We start from the raw sequence: 14,291 nt of genomic DNA, 5'->3' as shown, positions 1-14,291 counted from the left end.
TCTTCCCCCTCCCTCCTCCGCTTCTCCCGCTCTCTCTCCGCCGCCGCCTCCTCCTTCTCCCTCCGAAACTCTCTCTCCCTCCTCCTCTCCTCCCTCTTCGCCACCGCCTCCCTCAGCTCCAAAACCCTAACCCCAATACCCCCAATCCGCCTCACCTCTTCCCCGGAATCATCATCAAAATCATCACCACCGCACTCACACTCCTCCTCATCCTCATCACAATCATCATCTTCATCAATAATATCATCATCAGAACCCGAAAATCCAAGGCTGCGCAACGAAACCGCAGAATTAGAACCGTTTCTCGCAATCGAAGAGGACGACGGAATATCGCCGAAGACTTCCTTGTAATAAAGAAAATTCTCCCAGTGATTGAGACCATCGGACCAGTTGAAAGAGTGAGGCGAGAGACCTTGGATCTTCTGCTTGACGCCGAGGTACTGGTGGCGCATGTTCTGGACCTTGATGGAGACGTCGCGCCATGACCACGTGAAAGGGAAGGCGGAGGGATCGCGATGGTGGTGGAGGGAGTTGACGTGGTCGGCGACGGGTTTGAACTTCTTCTCGCGGGTCTTGAGCTTAGCGAGGGTGCCGGAGCGCAGTAGTTCAGAGTACTTGGATAGGAGGGTTTGTTCCTCCTGCTCCGACCACTTCTTGCGCTTCATTTTGGATCGGAGGCGGAGGTTTTTACGGCGGCGGGGATTTAGGTGGAGGGAGGATCCACGGTGGAGAGAAGTCAGAGATCACGGAGTGTCTTCTGTTTTGGAGAAACAAAAGGCGAGGTATTTTCTTCTGTTTTTTCATTTTTTATTTTTTATTTTTATTCTATCGTAAATTTGTAATTTTTTTTAAATTTTTTTGGTTTAATTATTTTCTGTAATTAGCGAAATTTTCAATTAAGTTTTTACACTTTGTTTTAATGGAGTCCATGCACCAATTTTTTCTTTTAATTGAGTTCTTACATTTTTTTTTATTTAGGTCTCTATATCAATTTTTTTTAATTAGGTCTCTATAAAATTAAGCCAATTACTACTAAGAGAAATTTAATTAAAAAAATAAGCCAATTATTACTAAGAGGAACTTAATTGAAAAAAAGAATTTAGTGCAGGGACCCAATTAAAAAGAAAAAAAGTATAGGAATCTAATTAAAAATTTTACGAAACTATAGGGACCAACAGAGTAATTAAACCATTTTTGTAAATAAATAAAATAAATATTTTAATTACCGAAATATATAATTTGAAGTGTTTTTATCAAAATATATTGCATTTTTTATCTCGTTTATAATGTTAAAAAATAAAATAATACGTATCTCGTTTACACGATAAACGATACATGTTCTTTTATTTTGTTTGCAATGTAAACAAGATAAGAGAGTAATAATGACATTTACACGGTAAACAAGATATGTTAAGACAAATTTTCATCAGCTATAAAAGGATATACAATCCTTTATATTCTTTCCAAACATTTTACTACTTCTTTTTCTACCTATTTCTTCCGAAAATAAGCCAAAATGTCTAGTAGTAAGGGATACTTGGTTGTAAATGTGTATCCAAATTACCATATGAAAAATAGTGATAATAAAGTGACATTTGAGTGTGAGAATCTCGTTATGTTGCGTACCCGGCTAGTAAGTTCATTGGCAGAATTGAAGAGTCTAATATCGGGTATAGGTTGCTAGCACTGATGGGAAACGAAATTTTTCAGTTTCGTCTATTTTGGCTCTATGGTGACGAGCATGTGCGCCTTATGTTTAACACCCATGGAAAAATCATGGTGGAGCAAGTGATGGAGCTTTTTGCGTAAGTTGGCAACGTCATTGGCGGTGGATCTGGATCGTCAAACTTCGTCCAGGACGACCCATCTCTCGCACAACCACCAATTCATGTTGTCAGTCTAGTGGAAAACATGGAGGTCGACGGGAAGGACTCCGACGAGGAGTATGTTATTGATAGCAACGAAAGTGGTTCCTCCGAAGATGATGATGAGGAAGAGTTTGTGTCAAAGTCGTCCAATAGTGGGAGCTACCAGAGATGAACCTGATTATTGGACTTATCAGTCATCAGGTAACCCCCCGATCATCAACAGTATGTATAGCACCTCGCATACTATCAGAGGGTGGCTGGGTCATCAGTACCAGGTGACATCTGTCGGACACGCTACCGAAGCCTTGTCAGCTTCAGGGAGAAAGACTAATTTCTCTGTGCTCCCTGCTGCTAGACTACAGGAGGCCAAGCAACGAATAGTTTCTCAACCAACTCCCAGATCCCAATCCCATACCATGTGTGAAAGTCACGAAAGCAACCACCCACGGGCTCTCCATTAGCGCGCAACTCGAGGTGGTATGCGACGTCTTGTAGGGTGATCGTGCACTCAACGCACGGCAGGTGGAAGGTGTGAGTCAAATGTCATGATCAGGAAGTTGTCGAATACAAAATTCTTGAGTGGCAACATCTCATCGAACCCGGCCTCCCTCATGTACGGGACAATAGCGTCCAGTGGTGGGAGTGTAAGACTCACTCTCTTCGGAAGTAGTAGGCAAGACTTCTGATAAACAATAAAAATACCGAATCAGAAATTTATTTGACTTATAAGTAAACTATTTAAGCATATAACTGCAAACATTTAAATTATAAATTTATTTACATAAAAAAATTTACTTGAATAATAAAAATGTTTAGTAAAATAATTAACTTAAACGTCTGTATAATATAATGCAAATGAAAATATCTCCTAAGATAACTAATAACTACACTAATAAACGTCTATTTTATTTAATTTAAATAAAAAAATTTTTGTTAAATAATGAATAACAAAATTTATTTCGCATTTCCTATATATGGTAGATTAAGTGAAAATATTTACTTAAATAACCAACAAGTACACCATCAACTTGATAACTTAGTTTAAATAATAAGAAAATTTAACAAAAAATAATTTACTTAAATATTTAGTAAATACAAATATAAACATTTTGCTACTTAATTAGGTTTATTATAAATTGTTAATAATCTTAATTAATAACTAAATTAATAAACATATGCTTAATAATAACTTAGACTAAAGAAAAACTATCTGAAACAAATATTTAACTAGCATCCATTTTAAAATGTGCCTAACATTTAAACCAATCCTAATCATATATTCATTCGCCTAACATATACTGCATACTACCGCCAAAAAAGTACCTTAATTATGGCAACACATCTACGCTTTAACATAACCATAAAACGAAAAATAACATCAACCTCAAAGTCGGTTACCTCTGCAATGTACTAAGTCGCGTTCAGTCTGTTAATGTCTTCATTGTGATTATCAGCGCACACCATATTCTTCAAGTAATTCGAAAATATGATCAGAAAAGAATAAAAGTGGAATAAAAAGTCAAAAAAGAAAAGTCAAAGAATTTGACTTAAGGTTGTAGAGGAGATACATAAATATAGGCATCCGCATTTCTTATTTCGTTTACAGTATAAACGAAATAAGATAACATATATCTTGTTTACAATATAAACGAGATAAAAGCATTACACAACACATGTATAAACGTGATACGACCACATCGTCCCGTGCCTTATCTCATTTACACTGTAAACGAGATAAGGGATGCAAAGTTTTTCGGTAAAAATGCTCCAAAATGTTTATTTTGGTAATTAAAAAATTTATTTTATTTATTTAAACAAAAATCCTTTTTTCTGGTATTCTCACTGAGAGGTGAGGGACTAATTTCGACCATGAGTTGCTGCTTACACAATACGAAATTTAAACCATTAACACTTATTTAAATTAAGTAGTGAGTTAATTACTAGATTAATTTAAATTTATAATTATTTCTAAATTTAATTTTGATTTTAATTTTAACTTTTATGTTGTAAATTACAACTTACAACTAGAGTTGGTAAAATGGATTGAACTATTTTATTTTATCGATAATATTAGAGAAACAAAAAAAAGTCAAAACTTACTTTATTTAGTATATATTAATTGTTACGGCCTGTCCCAAACCACTCGCGGGTCAACCCGACCCATGGATGACCCGACCCGAACGGTCGGGCACATTCGGCTCACCTCTGAAGAAGTTTCGAGAAAGGTGGGCCTGTCTTTGCAGGGCCCACCTCTGACATGGTATAAATGGGGAGGGACCTATCCCTCCCCCAAGGTACGTCACACACTGCCTTACCCTCTTTTTTGCCTGCACATTCGACTGACTTGAGCATCGGAATGTCATTGCAGGTGACACCCCCCTCTTCGTCGAGAGCTCGGAACGTCGGTTCTCCATCTCGCCCTCACGACCCATTCCAGATCACACCCCAGCTATCCACACGAGGACCACTCCGAACCGTCTGGTACCTGACCTACCAAACATTGGCGCCGTCTGTGGGAATCTTGAATGGAGATCGTGCCAGGTCCGGGGGACCACGGCCGCGCAGCGGGCCCCAGGGGGCAGCCTCCGTTGCCTCTCCCGCGAGCGGCTGAGATCCCCTCCAAGACGAACCGAGCCGCAGTCGAGAGCACAAGAAAGGCGCCCCTTCGGGGGAACCGGTAGCGATAGCGCCAGGATAATGCAGGAGCTGCGCCACAGGGCGCAGAACCTGGAGCGCCAACTGGCAGATCAGGAACACCGTCAACAGACCTCCGACCTCGATTACTCTCAGTTTTCCGAGAGTCGGGGAAGAACCTCCCACCAAAGTAGTCGCTCCCGACGTACTTCCGTCCCGAGATCGAAATCGGGGAGTAGCTGGGAGAATGTTGAACACCCTAGGAGGCGAAACGACACAATCATCTACGCCCGGGCCAAACAGGCGGGCGTCATGAGATGAGACCGCAAAAACGGAGAGGTGAGGTCCGGGGGAACACGGCGACCCGTCATCATGGGCGCCACCCCATTCCATCGTTCTATCCTCGAGGTCCGGTTGCCAAAGCACTTTGACAAACCAACGGACATGAGGTATGACGGGACACAAGACCCACAGGAGCACCTCACGGCCTTTGAGGCCCGAATGAACCTCGAGGGAGTAGGAGACGAAGTAAGGTGTCGCGCTTTCTCAGTTACCCTGGCAGGCCCTACAATACAGTGGTTCAATAGCCTCCCGCAGGGCTCCGTAACCGGTTTATCGGACATCAGCCGCGCCTTCTTAGCCCAATTCACCACCAGAATCTCCAAGGCCAAACACCCGATCAATTTGCTCAGCGTCACTCTGAAAGCCGACGAGACGACCAGAAAGTACCTAGATCACTTCAATGACAAATGCTTGGAAATCAAGGGTTAACAGATTCGGTGGCGAGCTCTGCCTGACGAACGAACTTCTCAACGAGGACTTCATAAAGCATCTCACCATGAAGCCGGTCTGGACGATGCAAGAGATCCAAACAGTAGCCCGCAAATACATTAATGATGAGGAAGTCAGCCGAGTAGTGGCTGCCAACAAGCGGCAGCCCTCCTATACTCAGCCCAGGCAACATGGCAACGGAGAAAGACAGAAGGAGCACGCCAGAGACAGCGGCCCAAACAGGACTCCTAGACCGTTTCCTCGTGTGGGGAAGTTCTCCAACTACACTCCCCTCACTCTCCCCATCATTGAAGTTTACCAGCAGATAGCTGAGAAGGGAATCTTGTCGAAACCCCGTCCACTGAAGGACCGGACTGGCGGTAACAAGAGCCTTTACTGCGATTACCATAAGGGCTACGGACACAAAATGCAGGACTGTTTCGACCTAAAAGATGCGCTCGAACAAGCAATTAGGGAGGGGAAACTAGCTAATTTCTCTCACCTCATCAGAGAACCGAGGAGACGGGGTCGCGACCAAGATGGGGAAGACAAGTCCCGAACGGCGAAGCGACGGCAAGAGCCAAGGGACGAGGACCACGGTCTCACCGTAGTAAATGTAGTGACCGCGAGGAACACAACCCCAAGATCAAGATCAGCACACAGAAAAGACACCAAAGTCCTGGCGATCTCCTCCTCACCCTCACGAAGCTCCAAAAGGGCCCCGGCCATTTCCTTTGGACCTGAAGACCAATGGTTCTATGAGATCCTGGAAAACCCCCCCATGGTCATTACGGCCCGGGTGGGAACCGGCCTCGTTAAACGGATCCTTATAGATACAGGGGTAGACTCGAACATTATATTCCGCAACGTCTTCGATGCATTAGGACTGCGGGACGCCGACCTGACGACTCACCAGCACGGTGTTGTAGGGCTAGGCGATCACTTCATCAAGCCAGACGGGATAATCTCCCTACCAGTCTCCATTAGAGGGGAACAGGGATGGAGATCGATTATGGCCAAGTTCGTAGTCCTGCGAGACTCCACGGCCTATAACATCATACTAGGGAGAAAAACCATTAACGATGTCGGAGCCATAATTAGCACAAAGCTGTTAATCATGAAGTTCGTCACAGACAACAGATCTGTGGGGTCCATAAAAAGAGAGTTGGAAACGGCAGTCGCTTGCGACAACGCCAGCCTCTCCTTGAGAAATAAGTCGAAAGAAGCATCGGGGGTGTTCCTTGTCGACCTGGACGCTCGGGTCGACGACAACCCCAGGCCAGAACCAAAGGGGGACCTAGAAAAGTTCAGGGTTAGGGACACAGAGGAAAAATTCACGTTCATAAATAGAAACCTCCCGCATGAGTTAAAAGAGCCTTTGGTAGATATGATCAGGGCCAACGGCGACCTGTTCGCCTGGACGCCAGCCAACATGCCAGGCATAGACCCTCATCTTATGTCACACCACCTGGCCGTCAAACCTGAGGCCCAGAGGAGAAGGAAGATGTCACAAGAAAGAGCAGAGGAGGTGGCCAAGCAAACGGCATGCCTCCTAGAAGCCGATTTTATTCGAGAACTAGACTACTCGACTTGGTTATCAAATGTGGTCCTAGTAAAAAAGCACAATGGAAGATGGAGGATGTGTGTGGATTACTCTGATCTCAACAAAGCGTGTCTCAAGGACTGCTACCCCCTTCCCCACATTGATGCACTCGTCGATGCGACGGCGGGTTACCAGTATCTGAGCTTCATGGACGCTTACTCCGGCTACAACCAGATACCGATGCACCGGACTGACGAGGACAAAACAGCATTCATAACACCAAAAGACTGCTACAAGGTGATGCCCTTCATCCTGAAAAATGCGAGGGCCACATACCAAAGGCTGATGAACAAGATATTCAGCGATCTCATAGGCAAGACGGTAGAAGTCTATGTAGATGACATCCTTGCCAAGACCACCCGACCAGATGATCTCCTGGGTGACTTGAGGAACATGTTCGCGTCCCTTCGACAAAACAGCATGAGGCTCAACCTGCTCAAATGCGCCTTTGCCATGGAGGCCGAAAAATTCCTGGGATTCATGATCACTCAAAGGGGGTAGAAGCCAATCCTGAAAAATGCCAAGCAATACTACAGATGAAAAGCCCAGGATGTATCAAAGACGTCCAGAGGTTGGCAGGAAGACTCACCGCGCTATCCCGTTTCCTCGGAGCGTCGGCAGAAAAAGCCCTCCCTTTTTTCAATCTAATGAGGAAAGGGATGGTGTTCGAATGGACCCCTGCGTGCGAAGAAGCATTTCAGCACTTCAAAGAGATCCTGGCAGCACCCCCCGTACTCGAGAGGCCCAAAAATAGGGAACCACTTTACCTATACTTGGCCATAACGGAAGGAGCGCTCGCAACACTCTTGGTACAGGAAGAAGGAAGGACCCAACAGCCAATCTACTTCGTAAGTAGAGTGCTACAGGGAGCAGAAACGAGGTATAGCAAACTAGAGAAACTAGCGCTGGCGCTCCTGACCTCTTCCCGCAGACTAAAGCAATACTTCCAGGGCCACCAGATCGTTGTGAGAACAGATCAAGGAATCTGCCAGGTACTTCAAAAACCTGACCTCGCGGGAAGAATGATGACTTGGGCCATCGAACTCTCCCAATACGACCTATAGTATGAGCCCCGGCACGCAATCAAGGCACATGCAATGGCCGACTTTCTGGTAGAAGTAACGGGGGACCCCACCGAGGAACCGGGCGTACGGTGGAGCCTCCACGTGGACGGAGCCTCCAATCAAAAGTCCGGAGGAGCCGGGGTGATCTTGGAAAGTCCTGCCGGGGTCGTATACGAGCAAGCGATCAAGTTTGAGTTCCCAGTATCAAACAACCAAGCGGAATATGAAGCCCTCCTAGGGGGCTTGACCCTAGCTCGTGAAGTCGGTGTAACAAGACTTGAAGTGTGTAGCGACTCGCAGGTTGTCACCTCGCAGGTGAACAGGAGCTACCAGGCCAGAGACTCATTGCTACAAAAGTACCTAGAAAAGGTTAAAAAACTGAGCAGCCAGTTCGAGGAGATCACGATCCAACATGTCTCGAGGGAAAAAAACACACGAGCGGATCTCCTATCCAAGTTAGCAAGCATAAAACCAGGAGTAGGCAACCGATCTCTCATCCAAGGCATGCTAAAGGAACCGGCAGTTACCCTCCACCTGACAAAGGCAAACCCCTCCTAGTTGGACCCAATTGTCGACTTCCTCAAGATCGGCAGACTCCCTGACGATGAGAAGCAGCCAAAGCATTGAGAAGGGAGGCAGCAAAGTACACAACCATACAGGGACAACTTTTCAAAAAGGGACTCAGCTAGCCCCTATTGAAGTGCCTACATCCCGAGCAAACGGATTACGTGCTCAGGGAGGTCCATGAAGGATGCTGCGACCACCATATCGAGGGCAAAGCCCTAGCAAGAAAGCTCATCCGAGCCGGATACTACTGACCATCAATGATGGAAGACTCCAAGAAATTTGTGAAAAAATGCACCAAGTGTCAAGAGAATGCTAATTTTCACAAGGCACCAGCTTCCGAGTTAAGCCTACTCACGTCCTCCCGACCCTTTGCCTAATGGGGAGTCGACCTCCTTGGACCATTCCCGATTGGCCCGGGGCAAGTCAAATACCTCATAGTCGCCATCGACTACTACACCAAGTGGATAGAGGTCGAAGCGCTAGCCAGCATATCCTCAGCCAATTGCAGAAAGTTTATGTGGAGGCAGGTGATAACTCGATTCGGCATCCCAGAAGTCGTCATCTCAAACAACGGAATGCAATTCACGGACAAGAAGTTCATAGAATTCCTCAACGGCTTGGGTATAAAACAGAAGTTCACATCGGTAGAGCACCCCCAAACAAATAGACAGGTCGAGTCCGGGAATAGGGTGATCTTACAAGGCCTCAAAAAGAGGCTGGGCGACAAAAAAGGTGCATGGGCTGACGAACTTGCTTTAGTTCTTTGGTCTTACCGTACAATCGAACAGTCCACCATGGGAGAAACCCCATTCCGCCTAACGTACGGAGCAGACGCAATGATACCCGTAGAAATCGGTGAGCCGAGTCCGCGACTACTTCTGAAGGGAGTAGAAGAAGCGGTGGAGAAAGACCTGATAGAGGAGGCAAGGGAGATGGCCCATCTGACAGAAGTAGCGGTAAAGCAAAGAATAGCCATGCATTATAACGCCAAAGTCCTCAGGAGGGAGTTTGAAAAAGATGACCTAGTCTTGCGACGCAACAACATAGGACTCGCAAGGGGAAGGAAAGCTCGCGGCAAACTGGGAAGGACCCTACAGGGTCAGAGAGGTGCTCGGCAAAGGAGCATACAAACTGGAGAAGCTTGATGGCAGGGAGATACCGAGAACTTGGAACGCATGTAACTTGAGAAGATTTTATTCCTAGCTCAAACACGCCGGCTAGGCGGTTCGACGGTTTTAGTGATTCACTTTGGCTTAAACACTTACTATGAATATACCTTTGTTTAACTGCCGATTGTTCACTTAACAAATTTGCTTTTTCATCTTTGTTACGCACCCTACCACAATACGTCCCTCATAACGAATGATAAACGGGACGACAACATGGCACCCCGGGACTGATCACCCCGGAAGCCAACCAAGTTAAAAAGCCACAATAAACGGCGACAATAATAATAACGGCGGTAAAATGAATAAACGAGCAACGGGCAGACGGAAACAGCACGCTAGATAAACGGAAAAATATATCCATAAACCGATCGAATGGCTAATAAAGTATGACAAAAGTTTCAAAAGTTCTACAACAAATCTACAAAAAACACAAGACACAAGAGATCACTTCCTAGGTATATCGATGATCTTGCCGTCCTTGATCGTCTTGAAAATGCCAATTGCTAATGTGTCGAAATCCAGAGCAACGATCTTCACCTGAGCCTTGAGAGCCTCTTCGGTCATGAAGATCGCATTATTTCCTTGCTCTCTAACCTCCTTATGCTTCTTTTTGAATTCCTCAGCCTCATCCCGAGCAATCTTAGTGGCCGCAACGGCTGTATCCCGTTTCTTCTCCAAAACGACCACTCGACCTTGCGCGGCACTCAGCTGGATCTTCAGAGTCATCTCCTGCTCAGTCAAACGTGACATGGAGGCATCGGCAGTCTTCAACTTTTCCCTAGTAAACGTGGCCTTCTCCTCGGCAGTTTTAAGTTTCTCCTTCGTCTCAGCCAATTGCCCTTGGAGTGTTTCAACTTGAACCTTGAATTTATTATTGGCAGTGACGGCAGACTCGAGCTTCTGGCACAGCGACGCCATACCAGACAACTTGAACTCAGCCTTCCGGACTATGGCCGCACCGCGAAGGAGAGCGCAGTACATCCATCATGCTTGCCCCGAAAGGTCGGTACCATAGAAATGTTCCTCCGTGCCAGGAAGTAGTTGGGTATCTATAAACAACCCGGCATCGAAGTTCCTCTCTATCACGGTAAGGACCCCTTCGGGGCTAGATTGCGACCTTTGCCTTTTAGGAGTTGGAATGACCCTCAACTCCTCATCCTCAGCCTGACGAGTGGAAGACGAGTGCCCGGTACCCGCCACTTCCTCGAGAATGGGGAAATCACGCGTTGCATTGACAAGTTTGTCCGACATGACGATGTCGGGAGGTGTGGGTGCCGTTTGTCCCCCCCCCCTCCCCGCGTTCTCGGGAGGCACCACTGATTGCTCCCCGGCCTTCTCCCCATCATCTTCCTCCAGGGAAGTCTTATACAAGTTCTCAAGGCCGGTAACTTCGGCAGACATCCCCACTGCAAACAAAAAATGAACAAATTAGTAACCAGCATACTAAGGCAAAACAAGAAACCATGCAAAAAAATAACACGACGTAGACGACTCACGAATATAATCCTGGGCGACCTCCCAGCTACCCATGAGAAGGTGGGGATTCACATGGTTTCTCCTGAAAATAGCCCATAATACGTCCGCTATTTTTCGGTCTACAGCCGACATCCCCTTATAAGTAACCTTGATAAAAGTATTGGACCTCGCCCCAAAACTCCAATACGTCGGGATGAGGCGTTCTCCCTCCAACAATAACCAAAAAGGGTGACGACCCTTAACCGGTTGAACCTTAAAATACTTGTCCTTGAACCCATGGTAAGAGTCCTCGAACAAGCCGAATATCCTCCGCCCCTGGGAAGATCGGAAGGACATAAACCCCTTCCTCGCCTTCCCTTCCTTGGAAGGGTTCGTAAGGTTAAAGAAGAAAAAGAAGACGTCGACGGACATCGGCAGCTCCAAATACTCACATACCATCTCGAAACAGCGGATTGAAGCCCAACTATTCGGATGCAGCTGTGATGGCACCACGGAGATCCGACTAAGAAGCCCCATTTGAAAGGCAGAGAAGGGGATGCGAACCCCCACTTGGGTGAACATGGCTTTGTAGAACCAAATCCAATCGGCAACCCGGGGGGCATGGAAGTTGAGCTCGTATAACCGCTCATGAGGAGCAGGAACATAGACGTCATAATTGGCCTCCTCGTCAGTACCCCCACATAGGTACTTGGCCTGACGGAACTTGGTGAGCTCCTCATCACCCATATGGTTTGGGGAGTCCCTGAGGTCGGAAACCACCCAAGCATATGGGTCATAACTCGCGTCGGAGGTAGAAGCCCGGGCGACAACACGAGGCATACCTACAGTGGGGGCACCACTCGATTAGTCTATAAGGTCGGGAGCTTGAAAAAACCCAGAAACTACACTTAACCTATTCTACAACTCAAACTAAGCATGCCTAAAGACAAAACCTAACGAAAACCTACCTTGGAATGGCAACCCCCCTAACAATACACCTACTCGACACTAAAGAAGATAAAGCAAACAACATGCATGCGATAAGAGGCAGTAGCAGGAGCTAAAACAAACGCAAGGCAAAAACAGAAAACCAAATGTTTACCTAGATTAGTTTTAAAATATCAAGGAAGGAAGAAGAGAAGCAGATGCACAAGGAAGCAAGAACAACCCTCTAGGAAATCTGGGAATCAAGAAGAGGGAGATGATCGAATGAGGGGGATGGAGATAATCAAACATTAGAAATAGAAGCGAATGCAAAACGGTTTTAAAACTGCTCCTCAAAGGAGCGCGAAAAGGCCAAGGGTAAATCGGTCTTTGCACGCAGGGTTTCTCAACCCATTATGAACATTTAATGATCTGCGCGAAGAACGAGGCGACGGATGATCGTCCCAACAACGAACGGGCACGCACACAAGAGGTGCGTTCCCTCCACGGACGACCGACCTGGCGACAACGAACGAGAAGAGATAACGCGCCACCAACAGCCCGTGCGGCTATTGCCGGCGCGTTGGGGGCACTGTTACGGCTTGGCCCAAACCACTCGCGAGCCAACCCGACCCACGGATGACCCGACCCGAATGTTCGGGCACATTCGGCTCACTTCGCGACCCAGACACGCGTCCTTGACAGCTCTCTGCTACAGCTGTGCGAGGAAGCTTCGAGGAAGGTGGGCCTGTCTTTGCAGGGCCTACCTCTGACATGGTATAAATGGGGAGGGACCTATCCCTCCCCCAAGGTACGTCACTCACTGCCTTACCCTCTTTTTCGCCTGCACATTCGACTGACTTGAGCGTCGGAGTGTCATTGCAGGTGACACCCCCCTCTTCGTCGAGAGCTCGGAACATCGGTTCCCCGTCTCGTCCTCACGACCCATTCCAGATCAAGCCCCAGCTATCCACACGAGGACCACTCCGAACCGTCCGGTACCTGACCTACCGAACATTAATTATTATAATAATTAATAAATACTAAATAAGATAAATTATAATTATTTTTTACTAATTTATTTTGATTACCAAATATTTTCATTAATCGCCCTGTTTATAACTAAACATGGTCCTTCAAATTTTTACTTTACTCGTTTTAATTCCTTAACTTTCAAATTTTCAATTGATCTAAAAGTGTTAGTCTCAAAGAAAAATCATTTTAAAAGAATTATGCAAATTAATTTTTAAAGTTTTTAAAAGTGGACGTTTTAGTATTTTAAAAAAATTAATACACATATCAATTTTTATTATTTTTTTCCATTAAACATAATGGTGCACGAAATTGCAATCACACTTTTGCAACCCCGCACAACTAACCAGCAAGTGTACTGGGTCGTCCAAGTAATACCTTACGTGAGTAAGGGTTGATCCCACGGAGATTGTCGGCTTGAAGCAAGCTATGGTTATCTCGTAAATCTTAGTCAGGATATCAATAATTATCAAGATTGATTGTAAAAAGTAAAAGAACATGAAATAGGTACTTGTTTTGCAGTAATGGAGAACAGGTTGAGGTTTTGGAGATGCTCCATCTTCTGAATCTTTGCTTTCCTACTGTCTTCTTCTTCAAGCACGCAAGGCTCCTTCCATGGCAAGCTGTATGCAAGGGTTTCACCATTGTCAGTGGCTATCTCCCATCCTCTCAGTGGAAATGTTCAACGCACCCTGTCACGGCACGGCTATCCATCTGTCGGTTCTCAATCAGGCCGGAATAGAATCCAGTGATTCTTTTGCGTCTGTCACTAACGCCCCGCCTTCAGGAGTTTGAAGCTCGTCACAGTCGTTCAATCATTCAATCCTACTCAGAATACCACAGACAAGGTTTAGACCTTCTGGATCATCATGAATGCCGCCATCTATCTAGCTTATTGGTGCCAGTTTGGGCGTTTAACTCCAATTTTTATGCCAGTTCCGGCGTTTAACGTTGGAAATTCTGAGGGTGACTTTGAACGCCGGTTTGAACCATCAAATCTTGGGCAAAGTATAGACTATCATATATTGCTGGAAAGCCCAGGATGTCTACTTTCCAACGCCGTTGAGAGCGCGCCAATTGGACTCCTGTAGCTCCAGAAAATCCATTTCGAGTGCAGGGAGGTCAGGATCCAACAGCATCAGCAGTCATTTTTCAGCCTAACTCAGATTTTTGCTCAGCTCCCTCAATTTCAGCCAGAAAATAT

The sequence above is a fragment of the Arachis duranensis genome, chromosome 7, assembly GCF_000817695.3.
Source record: "Arachis duranensis cultivar V14167 chromosome 7, aradu.V14167.gnm2.J7QH, whole genome shotgun sequence".
NCBI classification, from domain to species: domain Eukaryota; kingdom Viridiplantae; phylum Streptophyta; class Magnoliopsida; order Fabales; family Fabaceae; genus Arachis; species Arachis duranensis.
Note: the sequence above shows the minus strand (reverse complement) of the source record.